Source organism: Equus przewalskii, chromosome 15 (genome assembly GCF_037783145.1).
Source record: "Equus przewalskii isolate Varuska chromosome 15, EquPr2, whole genome shotgun sequence".
Lineage (NCBI taxonomy): Eukaryota > Metazoa > Chordata > Mammalia > Perissodactyla > Equidae > Equus > Equus przewalskii.
Window position 1 is genome coordinate 18195625 of NC_091845.1, and position 24993 is coordinate 18220617.

The 24993-nt window shown below is 41.0% G+C and overlaps 1 long non-coding RNA gene across 1 annotated transcript; it reads right to left on the reverse strand.

Moving 5' to 3' along the window:
• Window positions 1-273: 273 nt before the first annotated feature.
• On the reverse strand, window positions 274-20924 carry LOC139076118 (uncharacterized). The gene is made up of 3 exons (XR_011527396.1): window positions 20677-20924; window positions 2861-2982; window positions 274-453 (listed from the first exon to the last, which is right to left on the reverse strand). It is a non-coding gene; the product is annotated as an uncharacterized lncRNA (long non-coding RNA).
• Between the last annotated feature and the right edge of the window lie 4069 nt (window positions 20925-24993).

Below are 24993 nucleotides of genomic sequence, written 5' to 3' on the forward strand. Positions count from 1 at the left end.
CTGAGTTTGTAACATCTGTTTTGCATGATGCATCCAAGCTCAGTAAAGGACCCAAGTTTGAGGCCAAACCCTCATCTACATATGTAATTCACTTGTGGATCTAAAAGGGTAGTAGGTGGCCAGTTGATAACAGGATTCAAAAATTCAGTAATCTGGATCCAAGTCAACTCTTAATCTTTTCTTATATCCCGTAGGTTATTGTTTGGGGTATAAAGTAAACTACTAAAACAAAGAAACAAACAAAGCAGTAACAGCAACAAAAACATAGCAGCTCGAACAAAACAAGAGTTTATTTCTCTTTCTTGAGGTATTTCAGAGGCAGGCACGTGGTCCAGGTTGTAGATAGCTCCTCTCCAAGAAATCATCCAAGCCTCTTGTTTCCTTCTTCCTTTTCCCGTGTGGCTCTGTCATCCTCTGATTAGAGGTGGCTCACACCACACATCCAAGGTCCAGCTCATGGGAAGAAGAAAGAGAGAGAGTGTAGAGGAAACAAATTGCATTTAAGGAGGCATCTCAAAAGGTCCACCACTACTTCTGCTCTTACTCCACTGGGGACAGCTTGGTCTCAAGGCCTCATCCAGCTACCAGGAAGCGTTTCTGTATTTCTGATTGGCAGCCATGTGACTTGCCGAGAATGAGTGAGTTGTTGTTACTAAAAGGAGGCAAGAGCAAATTCACACTGGAAAACGATGACTATGCCCTGCTCTAATGGGCCTTTCAGAAACAACTGGGAGAAAGAAAGGTCTTTCTTCTCAGAGACCACACACACATGCAAACATACTTACAAACACTCCCACTACAACCACCACAGCCAGAGGCATCTATCTATAAGCCCTGGATAGTCCTTATTTTTTTAACCAAACAGCAACAAATAGTGAAATCATGAGGAAACGATCTTTCTAACAACTGTGAATTAGACACCAAACTCTGGCCTTCAAAATCTCTCTCCAGTTCTTCCTTCTATTTATTCAACTGATGGGTGAGACTTCTAATATTACCATGGAAATTTTATGCATTTTCTGAAATGTTTAGAGTAGAAGAAGCCCCTCCTCACCTGATTTTTATCTTAAAAAAAAAAAAACTGTCCAAAATAAAAATTAAACCTCAGGCCATCCATACGTGTATGTGTGTTTGTGTGTTTGTGTGTGAGCAAACAGAGTATGCCATATGCATTAGGAAAGAGGAGAGAGAAAAGATAGACACACAGTGGTCTCCCTCCGTGCATTCTCCAAATCTTTGATCAGCGTTGCCAAACGGTTCCTCAGATCAGATGGTGTTCTCATCCAATAGAACACTCACACACACCAGTTATCTCTCAGAACGTTAACACTATCCACTAGGGTTTTAATTCCGCTGAGAACTTTTCAAGAAACCTTGCATTTAAACCCAAATTTTTAAGATGGCTCCAAGAATGTCTTTATTTACTACTCACAAGGAGCCAGAGCTTTAATATCTTTTTCCACCTTTGTGCTGGTCCCAGAAATCTCATTTTCAGAGCCCCAGTACATAAGACAGATAAATTCACTGCTGCTGTGGTTAAAGCAGGGGTGGGTGGCCTGGAGCTCTAACCACTGACCCTCGCTGTCATCTCCCACAGAAGTCCTTGAAGCCTCAGTGACAGAGGAACCCCCGTCACTCTGTGAACACTGTCTGAAAACCACGCTTCATTGACCCTTTGCTCATGGCCTGAGGTTCAGCAATGGCTAAGATAAGGGGAAAACATTTGGGAAAATGGACACCTCTTCTCTGTAGTACCAACGCGACCTGTCAATTCTGCTAATTCAGTAGAGTAGGGAGAAACCAACCCGATCGATCACAGTACGGACAAAGCAGTGGTGTGTTTTTAAAAGACTCTGCAGTTTTTAGTGCCAGACCTGCTGGCCTCTTGTAGTCACAGCTCTCTTCCGACCTGCATCCTTGATAATGTGAAGCAGATGCTGCGCTGGAATCTAGTGGGATCATCATAGCCTATTAACGAAGAGACCTTGAGAAGCTCAGTCTCCACATCTACAGAAAAGGCAATATGGTGGCTTTCTCTGCTCAGGCACCTGGCTCTCTCTCTCTTGCTTCTTTGACTTCAGCAGAGAGGGCTCCCTGACCGCCCTGTTTAAGTAGCACCCACTTTTCTTTCTGGCATTCTCTATCCCCTCGTCCTGCTTTCTTTTTCTTCATGTGCTTACCACCACCTGACATCATAGATATTTATCTGTTTATCATCTCCCACAGCCTCCAGGATTCAACCTTATGAGCGCAGAAGCTTTATTTGGTTTTGTTTGCTGCTATCTCCCTGGAGTCTAGAAGACCTTTTGGCATTTAGTAGGTGGGCAATAAAATGAGTTAGCTGTTGAATGAATCATGAGATTGTTGTGTAAATGAAAAGAATATGTGTAAAACATTCCACATGGTACCTGGCACATGGAAGGCACTCAAAACAAATTAGTTATTTGTGTTGTTGTCATCACCTTCCACACAGACTCCAAGGTGATGATGGACTTAATGATCTCACCATTTTTTCGCTTCTTGGAGCATCTCTTTACTATGCTCCCCAAGGTACAACAGAGATTCCCACAAGGCCAAGAGGCGTATGCAGTAGGTAGAGCAGTGCCATATTCCTAAGGTCAGCACATGAGGCAAAATATCATATAGAGTTTGGGGCCAGCCTGGTGGCATACTTCTTAGGTTTGCATACCCCACTTTGGTGGTCTGGGGTTCATGGGTTTGGATCCCGGGCATGGACCTAGCACTGCTCATCAAGCCACACAGTGGTGGCATCCCACATGAAATAGAAGAAAATTGGTTCAGATGTTAGCTCAGGGCCAGCCTTCCTCACACACACACAAGCACATAGAGTTTGAATTACCCTCGAAGACTCTTCAGGAAGACATTTTCTGCAAGCCTAACCCAGCTAGGTTTTCCTCCAGCATCACAGCATCACGACTCTTTGGTTGAGCATCAGATGAAGTACCTGGCTTGCATTAGAGCCTGTGTTGTACCAAAAACAATAATAAAAATGTAAGCCATTATAATGTTTAGCACTAGTCTGTTTAAATGCTAGCATTTCTCAGCAGTGTGCTCATAGGCTGGGAGGCTCCTGGCATCTGAGACCAAATGTAGGAGATGGAGATTTGTGTCTTTTCTAAGTCACACTGGCAGGACCGCACTGACTTGAAGGCGGCCAGAATGCTTCCGTTACGTGTTTGTTCTGTCTTGGTCTTTATCTCCCTTTACCCTTCTGTCCCCTCGACCCCATTTCTGTTCTACGACGCCTGTAGCTGAAACAGTACAAGTTAAATGTGTTCGTAGCATCCTAAGTAGTGACAAAGAACTGCTATGCTCAGAACATTTTCGGAGTTGGAAGGATCTTTAGAAGACATCCAAGCTTTCTTATTTTACACTAGGCATATAAGAAAAATGAAAATAATCTGTCAGTCACACAGTGAATGAGTGCCAGTACTAGAACCCAGTTCTGTGGCTCCCAAATCTGCTGACTTTTCTCCATCTTTTTCGACTGCCTTCTAGCGTGTCACATACAACACCTTCATTCTCCCTTCTCCCTTTCCCACTCCTAAAACCATTCACTGCAGGGAATTGCAGTGGTCTTTAGCTCCTCTTCCTCTTGGCTCAGGACCCAAGCAACCCTTGGTGAAGGCGGTATGCTTCTTTCCCCTGTTCCTGCTTCAGTCTCTTGCCCACTTCCCCAGGAGTCGGTTGCATCTCCGCGAAGCCTCTGCAACTCTGACTCACTGCTCTATAATCAGGCCAGCACCCGCCTCCAGCATCACTTGGCAGCTACTATAATTCCCGGTGGGAAACATCATTCATGAAACCCCTGGCATGGGAATCATGACAACACACAGGGCATCGGAGTCTAATATTTTCTTTTTGAGTCATGTTGAGCAAGGGCAACTTCCTCACACAAAGATCGGGAAACACATCCAGACGGACAGCACGAATGGATAATGAAAAGGACTTAGAGACTCCAACAGTATAAACAGAACTGCATTTTTTAAATAATGAGCATTCGCCTATAATGCCAGAGTATTGTTGTAGATGAGATTGTGGCTCAGAATGACCTCACATTGCACTTACACCCCAAGGAGGGTTTCGATGGGGTAAGATATTACACAGAACAGCAGTTTATTGCCAAAGAGCCAACAGAGTTCTAGAAAATGTTTGACCACTTGTAAATTGAGCCCTTCTTTTGTGTTTTGATGAAGCCATTGGGCTAATTTCCCAATGATCAAGCACAAATCCACCACTCCCATCAGCCCACCTCACCCCCGTCTCTCCTCTATTTACTTCCCCCATATGACATACCACACACACTCTTTTCAAAATTTTGCCAACAAATATATGCATCTCATTTCCTCCTTCTCCAGATGTGGTCTTTTAAATACTCTCAAGGGATATGACTATGGAGAAAATTGTAGAAACCAAGGAGGAGGTGTCTTGAAGGAAAGGATAAATTGGAGCAATGCTGTCCATGTGCTCCCCCAAGGTCATTTGATGGTGCTGGGTGTGAAGTACCTAGTGCCCTCTGCCCCAAGAGTTCTCTTTCCTTTCGATTCCTGCTAGTGACCTTAAGTCTCTCCACATGTTTCACAGACTGTCCCCACTCCCTTCCTCATGATATTCATTCAAGTTGGGGGGAGGAGGGGAGAAGAAAAGGAAGAAACTATATAAAATTTCTATCTGTACAAGCCTCCCTTCCATCTTTTGGCTGATGCCTGAGGTAACAACTTTAATGGCCTTTGAAGTTGAAAGTGGATCTGAGTATATTTTAGTCGTTGCCTTTACAGTCTAACTGAGACATTTCATGTTTGAAAATAGTTTTGCTCCAGTGGTTTCTTCTTCTGGCAATAGGATGGGAAAACCTTAATATATGAGGATATCATATGATAAGTGGATAATAATCAGTGGGGACACGGAATGGTGCACAAATGAACCGTGTGTGTTATTTTTAGAGCATTCACATGATATGATTCATCTTAAAAGCATTTCTAAGTGTTAGGATCTAAAACCGTCAGCATGATTTAGTGAAGTCATGGAGAACACATGTGACTCTTGTTTTGGAAATGACAGTATGCGGACACCATTGCTTTTTTTCTCCCCTTTCAATTTCTTATGGAATTGGTGGGCAAAACCAAAAGACCAACATAAATTCTCCCTGGTACCCTGCTGTCCACGTTCAAAGGCTGGGAGGATTTGGTGTACATGATATATGTACCAAGGTGATATTCTAACAGAGACAAATTATGTTCAAACATCTGAAAGTCATCATTTCTACGCATATGCAGGCGTTTTGAGAAAAATCTACAAGAGGATCAAAAACAAGATTAAACCACATCTGTTTGGGTTTAAACGACATTGTCTATGTAGTTCAAAGTTGTTTCCTTTTGTGTAAAAAAACCTGCCCAGCTGTTTTTTATCTTAAATTCTTAGGCGTTATCAAAGAAGTGTTTTCATTGGCTAGCCAGTGTTATTTCTAAAAGTTGAACTAGTTAGGAAAGAGGCTAAGAAAAAGAAAATATACTTTTTTCATCTTGGTTCTATCCCCAGAGCCTTTTCTTGGCACAGGCAGAAAACTAATACAGGGGTTCTGTTCAATTCTAAATAGAAATGCTGTTATCTACTGTGTGTCATCATGTCATAAATTAACTCTTCCATCATTTTATACAGGTAATTGATTACAATTGACACTGATAAGAAACATGAAACAAAAAAATGAATCCTCAAAGGCATGAACTATATAATAAATACACATTTGAGTGCATGAATGTTAGGCACTGATGAATAGAAAGGGAATGTTCTTGAAAGCCGCCGTCCATCAGTAAATTGTCTTATTTAATGGAGCTGTGGGTGTGGAATGATACTGCCCCAGTAGTGTGTGGCTTTTGGACAGCAGACACATTTACGCATTAAAAAAATCACATCTGATTACAAAATCCTCCTGTTCTATGAGGGATAAATAAGCTGCACTATGAAGACCACTAAATGGTTCATTAGAATGAAATTTGAAAGCAAAAAATAAGAATGAGTCACAAGAAATGACAACCAAACCGTTCTAAGCAATTGCTGCGCTGCTCCCTGGTTAGATGATTCTTCGTGTAGTTTCCAGCTGTTTTTAGCAGAATGGCTAGACAACGTCGTAGAGGTTTCCGTATACGTATACACAAATGGACTCTCTTGTTCTTACCATATGTCGGCAATCAGCAGGTAACTTTCAAAAAGATTATTATTGAAAAGACAACTTTTCATTGTCGCATTTACAGTTGGTTCTCCCTCAGACATATACAGAACTATTCTTTTTCCTTATCTAACAGGGACAGGTTTAAAGCTTTCTGTCCCTAGTTGGTGAAGAAGAAGTGGTTCCAGTTTCCCTCAGTTTTGACTGCTATAAAAACATATTTTTGAGACTAGATAAATAAATATTAAGTCCTGGGTATGAAAGCAAAATCCACTGCGCTTTCTCCTTCCTTGAGTTTTATCTACTTCTCGATTCCTTAATATATTCAAAATGCTCAGTTCAGCACAGCACTTGGGCCCCAGAGTCATACAGCACTTGGGCCCTAGAGTCATGCTGCCATGTTTCAAATCTTGGTTTGACCTTTTACAAGCTAAGTAATTTTGGGTGACTTAATCTCAGCTTCCTCATCTACAAAATGGAAGTAATCATAATAATATGACTAACTTCATAAAGTTACTGGAAGGATTAAATGAAAAAGGACAAGCAAAGCACCTAGCAGAGTGCCTAGCTCGCAATAATCACTGAAAAGAATATTTGTCAACATTTTTCTGCAGAGACTGGTCAAAATCTTCTCTTTGCTCCTCACCTCAGCTGCTCCCACCCCATGGCTATCCCTTGAGCTCAAATCCTAAGCCAAGTTCCTAACGGAACAGGCAGTTGAGATTATCCAGCCATTTCCATCTTCAGATTGCTCAGTGTGTTTACCCTCCCTCTCTTGCTTAGCTCCTACTTCCAAAAAGTCCTGCTCTTCCCTTCTCAGACTAACCCCTCCATCTCTAAAGAGGGCACATGGAGTGTGCCAAGTGTGAGCCAGTAGCAATGACCCCTACTGTGCTTGCTCAGTGGGAAAGACTGCCATGACCGCATGGTGCTGTCTGCTCTGGTCCGCAGAGAGGAGATGGACAGAAAGGGTGGTAGATGTATACCACCCTGTCCTGAAATCTTGGTCCTAGCCCCTCTTACCCTCTCTGAGCCCTGACTTCATCATTTATCATCTTTCTCAATCACATTTTCCATGCCTCCCTCTCGGGGATCATTAAAATAACATCTTAATAGGCCTCTTAACTACTGCCTTACCTCACTCCATTCTCTCCCCAAACTGCTGCCAGGTTAATCTTGGGCAGCTACTCCTGTTCAGAAACCTTCATGGCTCTTATTAGAGACAGAAAAAACCCACTCTTCTTAAAGCTGATAGAGAGGAAAAAATATCAGGACTTTACTGCCTTTATTGAGGAGAGAAATTTAAATAGGCTTATAAAAAGTAGATAAAATTTCTGGAGCTTTCTGTGTGCCAGGCACTGTGCTAAATGCCTTGTCCATTCTCCCTCTTTTGATCTGCACAAGAATTCTATGAGGCAGGTCTTATCATGGTCCCCAGGTTGTGAATAAGGAATCCCAGGCATAGAGAGGTTAACTTTACTCAAAGAAGCATGGTGCAGTGTATGGCTGTTTAATCATTCTGTTTGTGTGCTTCTTGTCTTCCCATCACTCTCACCCCCACCTCAAGCTCTTTGGCACCAGGGAAAGCATGCTAAATGCAGAGTAAGTGCCTGGTAAATTTCTTTTAAATCCAGTTGGGCTGCAGGCTTCAAACATATCCCTCCTCATTCCCAAAATGTGGCTGCATCGCTCCTCAGAGTCTTTCTGATTTTAAAAACTTACATCACATTGAGCCTTTTAGTTCTCAAAGCATCTTCCCGTGCCTCCTATTTGATCCTCAAAACAACCCCAAATCTGAATATTTCCACTTTGCAGATGTGGAAAATAAAGTTCAGGAAGGTCCCGTGATCTGCCAAGGCCTTATGGCAACAAAATCCCTGGAGTAGGAAATGGACCCAAGATTCTCTCATCTTACCTAAAAATTTCTTAAGCTAAAGCTTTAAGTACACCTCTGTGGATACCTGGAACAGTAGCTGAAAGGCTCCTAAAAGTTGGTAAGCTACATTATTTTTAAGTAAAATAGCCCTTGAAGATCCTGAAAGCTGAGTCAGTAGTTGAGAGGGTCAGTGCTCAGCACGGGCTTCTCTGCCAACTTCTTGCCTGGGAGGTGAGCTGAGGACAGAGCCTCAGCTGAACAGTGAATGTCTTGGTTTTCCTGAATTTATTTAACAACCGCCCTGAATGTTATTTCAACACAGTTTATCTTCCTCACACTAACATGTCCCTTTATAATTTCAAGGCAAATTGACAAGGACTGGGACTTTTGAGGGTTTTGGACAAAGGTGGCACTGAGACCTACTCCAGGGGTTTGAATTTCAAGTGGGCAGAGGCGGGTTTGGCCAAACGCCTGCCTGGGGACGTTGGACAGAACTGCCAGCAAAGGGACATTAATGCTGCTTCTGTGTGTGGCTGATCTTCATCTAGGGAAGAAACAAGTAAGCACAGAGATGCTTCTCAAAGCAGTGAGAAGTAATCCAACGGTTTTTTAAGAGTATTTTGGTCTCTCGGTTCGAGAAAGACTTGATTAAGTGGATCTTCAAAAAAGAAATAATGACCAGAGGGAAAGGGTGTGGGGAGAGGGCAAAGGGGTAAAGGGGCACATATGGCTGGTGATGGATGGTGGCAAATGCGACACAGTCTACAGAAGCCGAAATATAATGAGGTAAACCTGAAATTTATACAATGTTATAAACTAATATGACCTCAACAGAGTAATTAAAACGAGAAAAAAAAAGAGAGAGAGAGAGAGAGAGAAATAATGAAAAAGCCAGGCAGCAGGATTCAAAGTCTGGCCAGCTATGGAACAAGGAGCTGGCCAAAACACCTTGTTGGTCTCTCAAATGTACGATTCTACACAGAAGCGCTGGAGCTCAGCACTGGCTCTCTTCCATTATTGGTTGTGAGTCTTCTGTTCATGGTTTCTGTATTTATGTTGTACATTTGGGGCAAGTACACTCCTTCATTGATTCAGCTGTATCCATCTGTCATCTGAAGAGCAAGGAAAAAAATTCCAACATATCTAACTCCAAAAGCATAGATTTTCTGTTCCTTTGTAGGAAATTTTCTGTAAGCCTTATGTTTGACAAGGAAAAAAGAAGAATTGATTGGAGGAGTCAATTTTCCCCCTCTGGCTAGTAAGTCTTTAAATGTGTTTTAAAAAATAAAACAAAAAATAAATAAAAATTTGATACTTCCCCCATAGTTTCTCAGGACTGGCTCCTTGTTTCACTTGGATCTCATCAAAATATACCTCCTCCGATAGGCCTTCCCTCAAATCTAAAATCTAAAATCGTACCACAAATTATTAACTTCTCTTCAGGTGTGATAATGGAGGCGCGGTTTTGTATAAAAAGAAAAAAATGGGTTTTTATCTTTTGGAAATACATCACGAACTACTTTTAAATGAAATAACCAGTCAGAATTGGTGGAGATAGAGAGGAAACGACCGTGAGCTGACATTGTTGAAGGGGGCTATGGTTACTTGGGGGTTTGTTTTACTACACTCTCTACTTTGTATATCTGAATTTTTCCATAACAAAGAAAATTTTAAAGAATTTTTTAAATGAATATAAAATAGTCTTTCCTTAGTCCCACTACCCACACCAGGTCACTCTTTTCTGCTTTGTCCCATTTGATATTTTTCCCAGCACCTAGATCCCTGGGGTCATCTTGTCAATGCATGGTTTTCTTCCTCATCCCCCACAAGAATATAAGCTCCATGAGGGCAGACGTTTGGTCTGAATTATTCCTGTCTTAGTAAGAGCACAAATGATGAAACATTCAGATGCAGGTGTCTATCTCAGACTCACAGTTTTCTAATTAGAAGATCTGAAGCAAGTTACCCAATTATTGAACCTGTTTTTCTCACCTTCCATACGGAGATAATTCTCTTCTTCAGGAACGTTGTGAGTATTGAATAAAAACGCCTATAGAGGGCCAATCGGAGGACTTGTCACTTACTGATTTAACAGATTAACTTCTTTTAGCTCGTTCTTCATTTTGAATTTGGGATTTTAGTTGACATTCTAATCATGTCAACCATTTTGGAAGATTGAGTAACTAAAGGTCTTACTCTTCACTTTAAAAATAGACTGAGACAGCAAAAAGTCTATTCTTGGCTCTACCGGTTCTGACTTGATCTGTAAATTTCTTTTTGCTGATTTCTTCTGCAAAATGGAAAACCAGAGGACATGAGTTGGGGTGATCATTAAGATGAGAGAGATACTATTTGGAACCCCATATAAATGCCAAGCTGAACTTTACAGAAATCCAAAATGCATTTGCGATATTCAGCATTTCTCCTAAGGCCTGATTACAGGCTTGTTGGCTTTAATTTTTCTCTAATATGTAATTCTCTGTTATAGTACTCTACAAAATGCTGTAGCATGTCATTAATGCTTACAAAATGTCTTAAAAGTACACAGAGCAGAAAACCTCCCAGCTAGAGAAATTTTACAATCTGAAGATAGAGGCAGTTGACTTTGATCTAGGGAGCTGGAAAACAACCACGGAATGGGTGGGTAGCTTGTAGAGAATGTTCCTCCTGGTTCTTTTGAAGTAGGGGACAGTATTTGAGAATTGACAGTGTTTTAACTGTAAAGGAAATCCAAAATAAGGTCCAAAAAGTCCATATGGTAAAAGGGAGGAGAAATAGGAATGAGGGAAAGAAATTTTGAACAAAAGAGAACCCTCTGTTGAAATTGATTGAGAAAGAAAACAGAGAAATAATTTGTCTGCACATAGATTTTTTTTAAAAGAGAAATCTAAGTTTGAAGTTGTTGGAAATAAAAGACGAAAACAGTATTATAGAAATTGGGGAAGCTTTATGACATTGCCCACTAAATGTACTAGAATACAAATTAGATCAGCGTGTGATTTTGGAGCTTCAAATAATCCGAGCTGTTAAAAGCCTGTGACGGTTCTTCCTAGAGTTAAAGAATAAGTGTATCCCAATTGTTGAAATCAATCAGTGAATCAGCAAATATTTAGTGAGAACCTGCTGTATGCCAGGCCCTGGGGATACACAGAAGGGAACCAGGCAGACTCAGTCTCTGCCCTCATAGCATTTATAGACCATTAGAGGAGACAAGTCATCAGTAAGAATAAGCTAAGTACCTATCGATAATTAATTAAATTATGGTAAATTAGCAAAATAACTGTTCAGGAAGCCTCAGGAGCATTTAATAAGGTCTACCCAATCTAGAGGCATGGAAAGGGATGGAGGAGACACAAACAGTAACCCTGAGGAAGGGTTATCTATTCCAGCTTAATCCTGAACAATTGAGAGTCAGCCAGGTTACCAATGGGGAAAGGCTTTCTACAAATAGTTAATAGCTTATGCAAAGACCTAAAGGCAGGAGAAAGCAAGCTGAGTGTGTAAACTGAGGGAAGTTCAGTGTAGCTAAAGTGGAAAGAAATTGGGGAAAGAGTAGCCAAGCCGGTAGGTAGGTCAGATCATAGAGGGCCTTGTTAAGGATTTAGGACATTATTCTATGAGCATCAAGAAGTTATAGTAGGTAAGTCTAAAGAAAGCTAAATGATTCTTCTTGTGAAAGTCATTTCATAGTGAATTATAATTGAAATGTGCTAGAAAACAAGCCATTTGTACAGTTTGGCCAAGACATCCAGACACCTCCAGAACTATAGGCTGCTTAGAACTCTTTGTGCCCTAAGATTGAAGAATCACAATGTATCCTGCCAAAGGGAAGACAGACACACACACACACACAAACAAAACCCTGGAGATCATCGCTGGAAAACAGACAGAATAATTCCAAACCACATCTAAGGCACAAGTGCTTATGAACAGAAGTCAAACGGGTGGGGTCGATCCACCCAGAGGCTTATTGGGCAATTGCAATGAACAGCTTGGGGTGGAGGGATAATCTGAAAGGTTGGCATCTTCTGAAAGTGCCACAATAGGAGTGGCGGACTACCATCCCTAAAAACTTTGGCTTGTGGTCAGTGGCAGAGGAATCTGCTTAGTGTATCTTGTGAAGGTTCCACGCATTCGCTCAAGACAAAAACCTGGGAATCATTCTGATTCCTCCTCCTCCTTTATTCTACACATTGAATCCATCAGCAAAGTACTTATTCTTAACTTTCAAAATATATCTTGAATCCATCTCCACTGCTATCACCCTGGACCAAGCCACCAGCGTCTCTGGCCTTGACTACGGATATAGCATCCTAGTCCTTTGTGGTCCATTCTCCATGTAGTAAAGAATGACCTTATGAAACTTAAATCAGATCTTGGCACTCCCCTGCTCAATATTCTTCACTGCGCTTTGAAGAATATCATTCCTTATTCTAGCCTACAAAGTTCTGCATGATCTGGCCCTCTGCCTACCTCTCCATCCTTATTCCATGCCTCCCAATATCCTCTAAAACTAGGCTGGCTTCAGTTCCTTGAATGTGCCCAACTCTTGCCTGCCTCAGAGCACAAGAACAGCGTTTCTCCAAGTATGGCCTAAGACCTAAGGCATATGGCATATGGCCTAAGGGTCTTCGGCATCATCTGGGAGGTTATAGAAAATGCAAATTCTCAGGTTCTATTCCTAACCTACCACATCAGAATTTCTGGAGGTGGGATCCAGAAGTTTGCATTTTAACAAGCTCTCCAGGTGATTTTTTTTTTTTTTTTTTTTTTTTTTTTTTTTTTGAGCACTAAAGTCTGAGAGTCACTACTCTAGAGAATTCCATTCCCTGGGCCTGAAATGCTCTGTGAGTTCAGCTGCAAGTTTACCAAAAATCAAAGTAGCAATGGTTTAAAATGTAGAACTATATTTATTTGTCATGGAAAAGTCCAGGTGGGTAATCCAAGCCTGGAATGGGATTCTACATTTCCAGTAACTCAGACTCCTAGTATCTTGTTGCTCCACTATTCTAGGACTCCGTTCTCAAGTTCACATCATGATCCAAGATATCTACTCTGATTCTAGCTGTCATGGCTTTATTCTAGGTAACTGGAAGGAGAAAATGAAAAGATCATGACTTTTCCTTTAAAACACTTCCCAGAAGTTGCACACACCACTTCCATTGATATCCCTTTGACCAGACTCTGGTCACATGGTCATTCCAACTTCCAGGAAGGCTGCCATATACACTGCTTATTCTGGGTGGTCTCTCTGCCCAGCTAAATTGTGGGCTCCTATTGCTAAGGAAGAAGGGAAGAATATATACTGGGGGACAGTTACCCGACTCTCCTGCATCCCCTACACTGCATATGCATTAACAAATTCATCCTCAAAAAGCCCAGCCACCAGGTTGGAGGAAACCCTATTCCATTGTTTTCTCTCACTGCACCCAAACCATTTCCTTTATAGCTCATTAAAAAAGTTGTAATTATGTACATATGTGTGCATTAAGTGTCTCCCCTACTAGACCATAAGCCCAATGAGGGCAGAAATCACATCTATTTTATTCAACATAGACCATCCAGCACCTGGTACAGAACCTAGTACATTGTAGCCCTTAGTCAGTATTAGATGAATGAATGGATGAATGAATGGGTGAACAAAAGAATGAAGAAACAACCAAATGAAATAACCTTCCTGTGGCCGTTTGAAAGGGTTGTGCAGAGAAAGTGTGAGTGCCACTGGGGAGGAGCCACTTATCGCTTGTATGTATTGGCACACACTCAAGTTAGGGGACCGCTTGTTCCAGTAACGTGAAGAACAAATCCCACTTCTGCTATAAACCTATATACTCTCAACCAGTCTAAGAGAAGTCAGAAAGAAAAAACAACAAAAAATCATAGTAAAGAGAAAGCTCAAACAAAGGTGATACAAATAAATCTATTAGGAATCATAATAATATAGATGAACAAAATTTGCCAGTCAAAAGGCACAGGTTCTCAGGTTTAGATAAAATTAATTGATTAATAAAATAAAATCTATAGTTTACAAGAGACACATGTAAAACAATGACATAGAAAAGTTGAAACTAAAGCAATACAAAAACACATACAAGGCCAACTCTAGTCAAAAGAAAGCTCTGTAGGAAATGTAAATATCACACCATACAGACAAGGCTAAGAGAATGACTAAGTGTAAATAAGGATGTTATGTAATAGTAAAAAGAAAATGTAACTCTTGAGAACCTGTACTCACATACAGAATTTCAGAATATATGTCAAAAATTGGTAGGACTAAAAAGAGAAATTATCTATTCTGCGATCATTGAGGGAGATTTAGCACAGCTCCCTCAGAAAGTTCTCTATCAAGAGCTAAAACTAATCAGGATATAAATGCTATGAACACAATTAACAAGCTTGATCTGAGTCCTGTTTAGAACCCTGCACCCAACAATATGAGGCTTTTAATTCTGCTCAAAAGTACATGCAACATAGATTTTTGAAAATTCAACATACGTGAGGCAACAAATATTAAAGAATCTAGATCATACAGACACTGTGTTCTCTGATGAGAGCACAATAAAATTAGAACTCAGTATAAGAGGATAGTCATCCCCTCAAATACATACATGTAGAAATTATAAAGCATTCTCCTACTAACAATTTGTAAAAGTAGAAACCAAAAGAAAACTATTTAGAAAGAACTGATCAAAAACCCCATATGTATAATAGAGTAGAAGCTGTGCATGGAGGAGAACGTATCACCTTAAAAACATGAATTAAAAAGAAGGAAAACTGAAAACCAGTGAGCTACACATGCAGCTCAGGAACCTGGAAAAAGAATAATGAGCAAACTCAAGTAAGGAGCAGGAAGGAAACAATAAAGATAAGAGCAAAACTTAAGAAAATTTTTTAACAAACAAACAGTAATGAGGATCAACCCAACCTAAATCTGGACCATTGAGAAGCTAATAAAATACACAAACTTATGGCAAAATTTATGAGGAAGGAAAGGGAAAAGCCTATTGGTAAATGTGATGAATGGATGATCACCAACAGTTGAAGACTTCGGCAATTATAAGGAAGAAATGGGATTACACAGGTAAAGAGATGGTCCAGTGCCCGCAACTCAGTAGGAACCCAATAAGTATCCATTTCTCTTCTCTAAATAAATGAATTTAAATGAAATGTTAATGGGGGATGATGATTTAGTGCAATGCTTCTGAAATGCAGTATATAAAATTATAATAGCAGAAGGGTTCTGAATAAAGGTGGTGGCAGAGGAAACCCCTTCCTCACTGTCTCCCAGTAACCACTTACGCACTTCCTGGGAATCCCTGGGGCTGCTGAGACCCCGATTTCAAAACCAATGATTTAATTTCTTACCCATCTCAACAAATACCTTTTGAGGGCCGACCATGCTCAAAGCACTCTGCTCTCCAGGGTCTTCATATGTAAATGCAAGGAGTAATTTCTATGTTGGAGATGTGAAGTAGGCCAATTGCCTGACCTCTCCTTGGACTTCATGAGCCTTCTGGCTTTACTAAAAGCATAAAGGTCTTTTCTCCCTCATCCTTCTCATAGCAGTACACAAGGCTGGACCACATCTACCAACATTAGTGCCTCTGTTAGAGTTCTTAGGTTTCAAGTAAGAGAAAACTCTGGCCAACAACCATAGAAATCATTTATTGGAAGAATACTGGGTAATTCACTGAATCTGTGGAAGAGATGTACAACAATGCACAGGGAAAGACAAGAATCAGGACAGTTCCAGCCTTTGGATGGTAGAAATCAAGGAGCATTTATTCACACAGGTGCTGCCATGAGATGAATCAACTCCAAGACTCATCTTCATGTGTCTCTGCTCCAGATGCACTTTCCAGGAAAGGGACATTAATGGGTCCAGCATCATGACAGGCTGAACTTCCTGCCATGGGACCCCTGCTGTAGTCCTTGATGCCCAGCCCTCTGCAGCTCTCTGGATTCTGGCCCATTTTCCAAGTCTAGCCCCCAGCCTACCACTGAGTCTGTAAGCCTCTGATATTCTTTAGATAAATTCCCCTTTCTTTAGGATAACTACATGTAGCCAGGGCCTGTCGTTTACAGCCAAAATCCTGGCTAATACAAAGGGTTTTCCTTCAAAAAGTTGTGGATAGTTAACATCCATATCTTTGGGGGCCTGGGGACATTATGACATTGGTACAATAGGCTAGAATCTTATCATTCTATTATAGTTTAAAAGCTAAGAATAGTAGAGGTTATGGACTGAACCTGACTGAAAGCCTCTTAGTATAAGGAACCTTTGGCAAAACCCAAAAGCAAGGCTGCAATTTCTGTTATTGGTTTCTGCTGTATATTTGTACCCTACTCTGCATTCTGAGTGTATGGTTTTCATTGATTACAACTGTCTTCTTGCCTCTGATTATAAAATCTTGAAATTAAAGCAGAACGGCCTGCAATAAACCCTTTTCCCTGCCAAAGTGAGTTTGTCAAAACAACAGACAAAACAGAACTCAATTTGATCATCCCGGGAGACTGGAACTTGGAAGTCCTGTGCCAAAAATATTTTCAGAGCAAGCCTTCAATCAGAAGGTAGCTTTTATCTTTGGAGACATCAGTAAGCTGACCTCAAGAAAATGGAGCTATGCTCTCTCTAGCCTTAAATGTGTGGGAACCAGACGTGTGTCTCCATATGCCAGAATTTTTATTACAGAACTAACCCAAACCCCTCAAAGAGCATCGTAAATTCACAGTAACATGTCCATTGAGACTTTTACCCAGAGAATGTGTGGGAAAATACAAATACTGTCTAGGCCAGCGTTCACCAAAAAACATCCAAGAGACCATTAGTGACCCAGCCAAGGGCCTTCAGAGGCTTTCCTCTCATTCTGTCCTTGACTTCCTACATTTATTGGACCAACTCTACATATAGAAAGTTTGCCCCAAGAGAGCCACTTCCTGAGAAAAAACAGAGTCCCACAAATCTAGGGGGTGGCTATCTTAAGAGAAATAATGAAAACCATGCACTTGGAGAACCAAAAAAAACACTGAACTATCTTTGGGAATCATATGCATTCATCCTTAAGGCGCTTAACCCTGAAATACACGCCAAGAAACGGCTATCTGATAAATAGCACTGGGGAAATGGCCAATAAACATATGCGATGTTGCTCAACATCCTTAGTCATCAGGGAAATGCAAATTAAAATCACAATGGCATAGCACTACACCCACTAGAATGTCTGAAGTTGAAAAGATTAACCAGACCACATATTGCAGAGGATAGAGAAACTGGAACTTTCATAAACTCTAGGTGGGAACTTAAATTGGTTTCACAATTTTGGACAACCTGTTGGGTATTATTCACCAAAGTTCAATCTACACACATCTGTGACCTACAATTCTACTCTTAGGTCTATGTCCAACAAATTTATTCACACATACAACAAGAAACATGGATGAAAACATCTTTAGCAACATGAGTTGTAATGGCCACAACCTGAAAACAATCAAATGCCCATCAACGATAAAAGATAAATAAATCTATGCAATGAAGACCCTGCAGCAATGCAAACGAACAAGCTACAAATGACGTACATGAAATTTAGAAACTTAATGTTGAGTTAAGGAGGCCAGACACAAAAGAATACTACAGTATTATGCCATTCATGAAAAGTTTAGAGCCGGGTACTACAAATATGGTGTTAGGATCAGGGTGGTAGTTACCTTTGGAGACGAAGGAAGAGCATTGATTAGAAGGGGCCAGAGGGGAATTTTCTGAGGCAGCCAATGTTCTAAGTCCTTGATCTCAGTGGTAGTTAAGGAAATGCTCTATAATAATTTATTAAGCTGTATATTATGGCTTGGACTCTTTTCTGTATACGGACATTTCAAAATGAAAACTTCTTTTAAAATCATACTGGATACCTCTGGAATCAGTATATTCCCAGGTCTCGATTGGAAGACAGCCACGCTGGCTGAACTCTACAGTCAGACCTGGATTTGCTGCTCATTAGCCTCAGTTTCCTCATACGTAAAAATGTTCCCTCTGCCCGTTTTCCTTTTTCTGGCCTCTTGCCCCAACGCCTTTACCCTGGATAACGCCTGCTTGTCTTTGAGACACAAGTGTTGATGCAGCTTGCTCTTTAAAAACATACAGTTTGTATAAGATGAAGCAATGGATCCTTTGAAGACTGGGACCATTTCTCATTCTGTTTTGTGTCCCTAGCAATATACCAGATAGTTAGTATGTGTTCCGTAATATTTGTTGAATGAATAACTAAATCAGTGAATTAATGAATATGTAGCAATGTATGTAATTCACCTCTAGTAGAGTATATCCAAGGACCTGCTTAAAGCAAAGACTGATTAGGTGCTTGAAGGTTGAGCAATGACGCAGCAAGGCAGCTAGATCCTGGAGGGGAGAGCTCAGATGGTTGGCTTCCTACCATCAGTCACTAAAAGCCCATTGAAGCACATATCTGTGTATACAATCTGTCTATGAACCAAAGACAGTAGAAATGCTCCTTTTCCCTTCTTCATATACTTCTTAAGGCTCATATTGCTTCCCTTACTCCCAACCGCCTAAACATGTAGGGACCGAGAGATACGCACTTTGCTTCTCAACTATAAAATCACCAGATATAGTCTAGATCCCTCTGCAGAGAGCCCAACTCAGAATATCAAAATCCCACATCCCATATTGCCTTTGGGCACTTATGGCTGATCAAGATGGCAGCATGAATTCTGATTTCTAGCAGACAGTATTGGTGAACCTACCCCAACTGGTTATAACTGGAGCTTTCCTTAAGACTTCTTTAGGTTGGGAGCATCTGAATCAGCACTATCTCCAAATCCCAAAGTTTGGCCCAACCGCATATCTTCAGGTGCAGCCTTCAACACTGATCTGGAAACAGACTTGATCCAGAGAGGAAGAAACTCTACAGGACCTGATAAAGGTCCAGGATTATGTGTAGTCCCATCAGAACGCAGTCTGATGCAGTCACTTGTCAGGAGATAGAATGTGAATCAGAGAAAAGCCAACTAAAACTATGATCAGATTGTTTTAGCAGGCAATTCAGCTAAATGAGGTGCAGGAAGAGGGGGGAGAGGCGGAGAGGGAGTTGAAAAACTCCAGATGGTTATATTTATTTGCAAAAAGGGGAATTTTGAAGCATGGGAATTTTTTCTTCAAGTTTAGAATAATTTTGAAATTGTTTTTAATGTGTAAGGCTAAGTAACATCAAATTTAGAAAATAGGTAACTCGGATACCCACTGCATCTGGAATCTTTTTGAAGCTCTTGAAACACCAGTTAACTGTGAATGGTTACCAGTAGATGGCAGCATTACCTCCACCATTTTGCTCTTCATCTGCCAAACTCTGAGGCTATCAACATTTGAAAGTCAGCAATCACAAATTGCATACCAGCTGCCCAATTTGTTGGCTGTTGTAACCTTTCTTTTACGTTACACTCTTTTAAAAGAGATCCATTTAGCCAATATATCCTCTAAATACATGCACAGTACTACAGATGCATAAGCAGTGTGCCAACTTGTTTCTTTCTTTCTTTCTTTCTATTGGCTTTTGCATGAGCAAGTCTTTGCATGTCTAATTGTATGGAGACAATTAGCTGTTCTATAAAACGTTGCCTCCTTCTATCTTGTATGTGCAACCACTTACATACGAATTTACTCACCAAGTACCAAAGCACTGCCAGTGGAAACAGAAAGGATGGGGAATTTATTTTAAACAGATTGTGGTTCAGATCCTGGCTCCATCACTTAACTTCACTGAGACGCATTTTGCCTTTGTTTTGTTTTGTTTCTGTTGTGCATAAAGTTGAAATTACAGAGTTAGTAATATCCGCTTGGTGGGATTATTGTCCTAAGTATAGACGACAGTTGAATTCAGTAAATGTTGCCTGAGCCCCTACTACGCGTCAGGTGCTCCGCCAAGCACAGGGAATAAGTAATACACTGGCTTCTCTGGAAGCTCGCAGTCTATAGCTGTGCTGTCTAATACGGTATCCACTAGTTACGTGCAGCTATTTAAGTTTAAATTAATTAACAGGAAGTAAAGTTAAAAACTCAGTTCCTTGAGTGCACCGGCCACATTTCAAGTGTTTGATCCCCAGATGTGACTAGTAGTTACCAGAATGGATAGGTATATGGTAGTAAACCATAATGCGGGCGTGGAGCATTTCCATCACTGCAGAAAGTTCTGTTGGACAGCACTGGTCTGGAAAGCTGAACAGACTCATACAAATTTCTAATCAGTTTGAAAAGTGCTATCAGAGACCAATATACAAAACAGGGAGGTGACACAAACAGGAGAGTGATGAGCTCTTTCCAATGATGTCAAGGAAGATTTAGCAATAGAGAGAGAGATCACTTTAATGGAAGCCTTTCACGAAAGGTGACCCTTAAGGAGTAGTCTGAGCCTCAAGGTGCTTTCAGGAAGACTTGAGGGGAGGAGGAAAGGTCCACAAAGAGGCACATCAGGTACAAAGTCTTTAAGGAAGACAAAAAACCACAGGGTGTGCCCGGGAATTCACACAGTTCTATACTGTGGAAGGATAAGACTGAGGGGCAAAGAAGGTTAGATGGAAGGAGATGAAACTAAGAGAGACTCACCCGCTAGATTCTGAGCGTTTGTAGTGAACACTCAGTGTGGCTTAGCTTTTCTTTTCTCGGTGGAAGAGAACCAACGGTGACCCTTCTTTTTATATCTGAGCTCAGGGAGAGGGAGTAAAGGAAGAGGGAGAGGTTCCTGACTGATTCCTTCCACAAGATCTCAGTGGAAAATGAAACTCACTCCTCTTCCAGCCCCGTACAGTACCTCCCAGAGCAAGTGCTCTGCTCACACATCCCTCAGACTGTGAGAACAACTCCCCCAGCATGTCACCAATAACACAGCTGCCCCCACCAGCCCCCATGGATGAACGTTCCCTCCGCAGGAGTAAGGAACTCCTTCTGCCGAGGTTAAAACATATTCAAGCCTCCTGAGTCCTGAGCTTTGAACCAATCTCCAACTTTTTGTGGTTACAGTTCATAGTCGGCTGGCAAAATGTGACTTCCTGGTTCTAAGATAAAAGACTTGGCGGTGGGAGGAGGCAGAAGACTAAAAAAACTTACTTGACATCAAATGGCTCTTGCAAAATATAACTTTGATGAGCAAAGCACAAATGAATCCTAATCATCCCGATTACATTTCGGAAAATGTACACACTTTTAAAATTTCAGAGGAGGTTTGGCGGAAATAAGTTTGGGGTTTCTCTAGCCTCTAGACATTTGGGAAAAAGTTGGAGGTCTACGCTGATTCGCAGCACACAGCTGGGAGTACAGGGCCTCCTTTCAGGGGAGAGGGAAAAAGAAAGTTCTGTTGTAATAGATGTTCCAAAACTCGCCGGGTCTTTCACAAGAGATGAGGTGGGGATGGTGGGGGAGGGACCAGCTGAGCTCCTCATACGGTTTTATTTAAACTTGAATAGAGATAATCAGCTTGGCTGTTTATTCCTATACCAGATGCGTGGGGGCCAGGATTCTGTCACATTCCTAACCCAGATAGTTTTAGCAGCAATCTTTCTAGAATAGAAAATGTACCAAAGACACTCGCTGGTAAGAGTTACCAAGAGAATCGAGCAGAGCCCATCCTGGATCCCAACCAGCAAACATCTCGCCTTCTTCCTCCTGGGTGGGTGGCCAATTATTCCTGTGACAACACCTCATAATTTCCATGTGATGCCATTTGGCAAACGAGAGCCCAAGCCAGGCTAAAGGCACACCAGCTTGACACTCAATCTCCATCTCTTTATCATACCAATTAGAGAGTAGGGGGAGGGGAGCTGGCCCCAGGGGCCAACTCTAAACCCTTGCTTTAATGGTGATGAGTGGATAGGGCTGGTTTTTACAAGCAGAGGGTTTTGGCACTAGACAACTCCCTCTAGAACACACAAGGTTGGCACCTTGGACACATTACTCGACTCCTCCTAGCCTCAATTTCTTCATCTGTAAAATGTGAAATCTCATGTTTACCTCCCAGGGTCAATTTTGAAATTATGTGAGCTATGTCAGCTGGGTGCGTAGCAAAGAGCTTGACACACACAGGAAGTGTTTGATTGATGTTAGCTATGGCTTTTGTCATCATGATGTCATCCATAAACCGATTAGTATACGGCCAAGCCTGGAGGGATGATTGCTCTCCCCTCACCAAGGGATTTATTTTCAACCTCCTTATGAACAAAGGGTGCATCTGGGCCCCAATTTTTTTTTTTTTTTTTTTTTTTGGTCTTGGAAAGAATACTTGACATGAGATCTACCTTCTTAACACATTTTAAAGTGTATAATACAGTAGGGTTAACTGTAGGCGAATCTCTGGAACTTGATCATCTTGCATAATTGAAACTTTATACCAGTTAAATAGCAACTCCTCATTTCCCCCTCTCCTTGGCTCCTGGAAACCACCATTCTACTCTCTGCATTTGACTATTTTATGTGCCTCATATAAGTAGTATCATGCAGTATTTGTCCTTCTGTGATTGGCTTACTTCCTTAGCATATTGTCCTCAAGTTTCAGCCATTCTCTTGCATATGGAAGAATTTCTTTCTTTTTTAAGGCTGAGTAATATTTCATCACAGATATACCGCATTTTCTTTATCCATTCATCCACTAATGAACATTTAGTTGGTTCCACATCTCGGCTATTGTGAATAACGCTGCCGTGAACAGGGGAGTACAAATCTCTCTTCAAGATCCTGATTCAATTCTTTTAGATAAATACCCAGCAGTGGGATTACTGGATCATACGGTAGTTCTATTTTTAATTTTGGGGGAAACTCCATACTGGTTTCTATATTGGCTGCACTATTTTACATTCCCACCAACAGTGTACAAGAGTTCCAATTTCTCCATATCCTGGGCAACACTTGTTATCTTTGGGGTTTTTTGTTTGTTTTTATAATAGCCATCCTAACAGGTGTGAGGTGATCTCATTATGGCTTCAATTTGTGTTTCCCTGATGATTAGTGAGGCTGAGCACCTTTTCACACGTAGGTTGGCCATTTGGATGTCTTCTTCAGAGAAATGTCTCTTCAAGTCCTTTTCTCATTTTTTAATTAGGTTATTTGGTTTTTTTGCTAATAAGTTGTTTGAGTTCCTTATATATTTTGGATATTAACTCCTTATCAGATATATGGTTTGCAAATATTTTCTCCCATTCTGAGGGCTGCCTTTTCATTTTGTTGTTAATTGTTTCCTCTGCCTTTTCACTTTGTTAATTGTTTCCATCAAGCTTTTTAGTTTGATGTAGTCTCACTTATCTATTTTTGCTTTTGTTGCCTGTGCTTTTGGTGTCATATCCAAGAAATCATTGCCAAGATTGATGTCAGAAAGCTTTTTCCCTGTTTTTTTCCTAGTAGTTGTACAGTTTCAAGTCTTAGTTTAAGGCTTTAATCCATTTTGAGGTGATTGTCGTGTATGGTGTAAGATAAGGGTCCAATTTCATTCTTTTGCATATGGATATCCAGTCTTCCCGGCACCATTTGTTGAAGATATCCTGCCCCAAATTTAATCTCTCAGTACCCGGGAACTTTAAGGGAGGGCGAGTCTGTCCCCACTGACATGAACCTCAAGGCTGAAAATTTTGGCCTGTAACTTCCCTTATTAGCCTTGGATCCTTCATCAAAACCTTTCTTAAACTTATTTTCAACCTGTATCACCTCAGTGGATCATTCTATACCTATATTATAGGGCAGCCTTCCTTTCATTGGAATCAAAGTGGTTTTCTTAAGGTGCGATGGGGCTCCCCTCAACAGAGGATGTAGGGCCTTGAGAAAAGGGTTGCATGTTAATCCTGGTTTTGGCTTTGCTGTCTTAGACCCCACCCTTCCAACTTGGAAATGATACAATTACTGTTGTTGTTGTTTCTGTTCTTTCCTCATATGGAAAGCTCCTTCCCAATTCCTGGTTTACTTTCCTTTGTCTTGGAGTTTTCCAGAGCAACACCGATTTCATGAGAATATTTTTTTTCTCCAATTTATAAATTGGCTGCAAATTAAGCAAGAGGAGACGACTATTGCTGCAGAGCAAAAGAGCCGCCCTCAGAACTGAGGTCTGGACGTGGTCATTCCTGAGTACCTGCCCAGCTTTCTTCCTGTGTTTGGTTGTACCACGCCCACACCCCCTATAAAAACACCTAGCTGTGCCAAACAGAGGAAAAGGAAAAAATCTGTTAAGAAGTTGAATCTGCATTCCTTTGCACTAACCTTGACAAGTCTATTTAACCACTTATTTAGCACCCCCAAAGCCAAATTGTGAGAGTAGGAAAAGATTGTCCTAGCTTCCATTCTGAAGAAGTATTTGAGACCCTCTGAGGTTGACAATTATATGGAGAATCCTCAGGCTCGAAGCAGGGATCTCAAATTTAAATGCCTATATGGGCCAGGCATATAATGTAAATGAAGGAAGCAGGAGAATACAAGAACTGTTTTGACTTAATTCCATTTAATTCTCAATTCTATTGTTAGCTTCTGGTGCATTGATTAAAGACAGTTGTGACTAGCTCTGAGTGCTGGAGTAATAGGGAGTGGTGGGGACTGAGGCAAACTGGAGAGGAAATGCCTTATTAAGGAAGGCAGTCCTTCCTCGTCTCCAGCTGATTGTTGCCTTGTGAGAACATGAGCCCAATGTTGATCAATGCTTCAGTTTTTCAAGAGAAGCCAGAAATCTCAGATTTTTATGTTAAACCATCCAGTTTTTTGATGTTGGCGAGTAAAACTAATCAATGCAATTAGAAGTCAAGACGTCATTTACCTTTGTGTAGAAAGCACAAGCAGAATTTTAGGGTGCTGGTAATGTTCTATTTCTTAATCTTGGTGCTAATTATTCAGGCATGTTCTTTGTGAAAATTCACTGAGCTGAGCACTTATCTATGTAGTGCTCTGTGTATATAT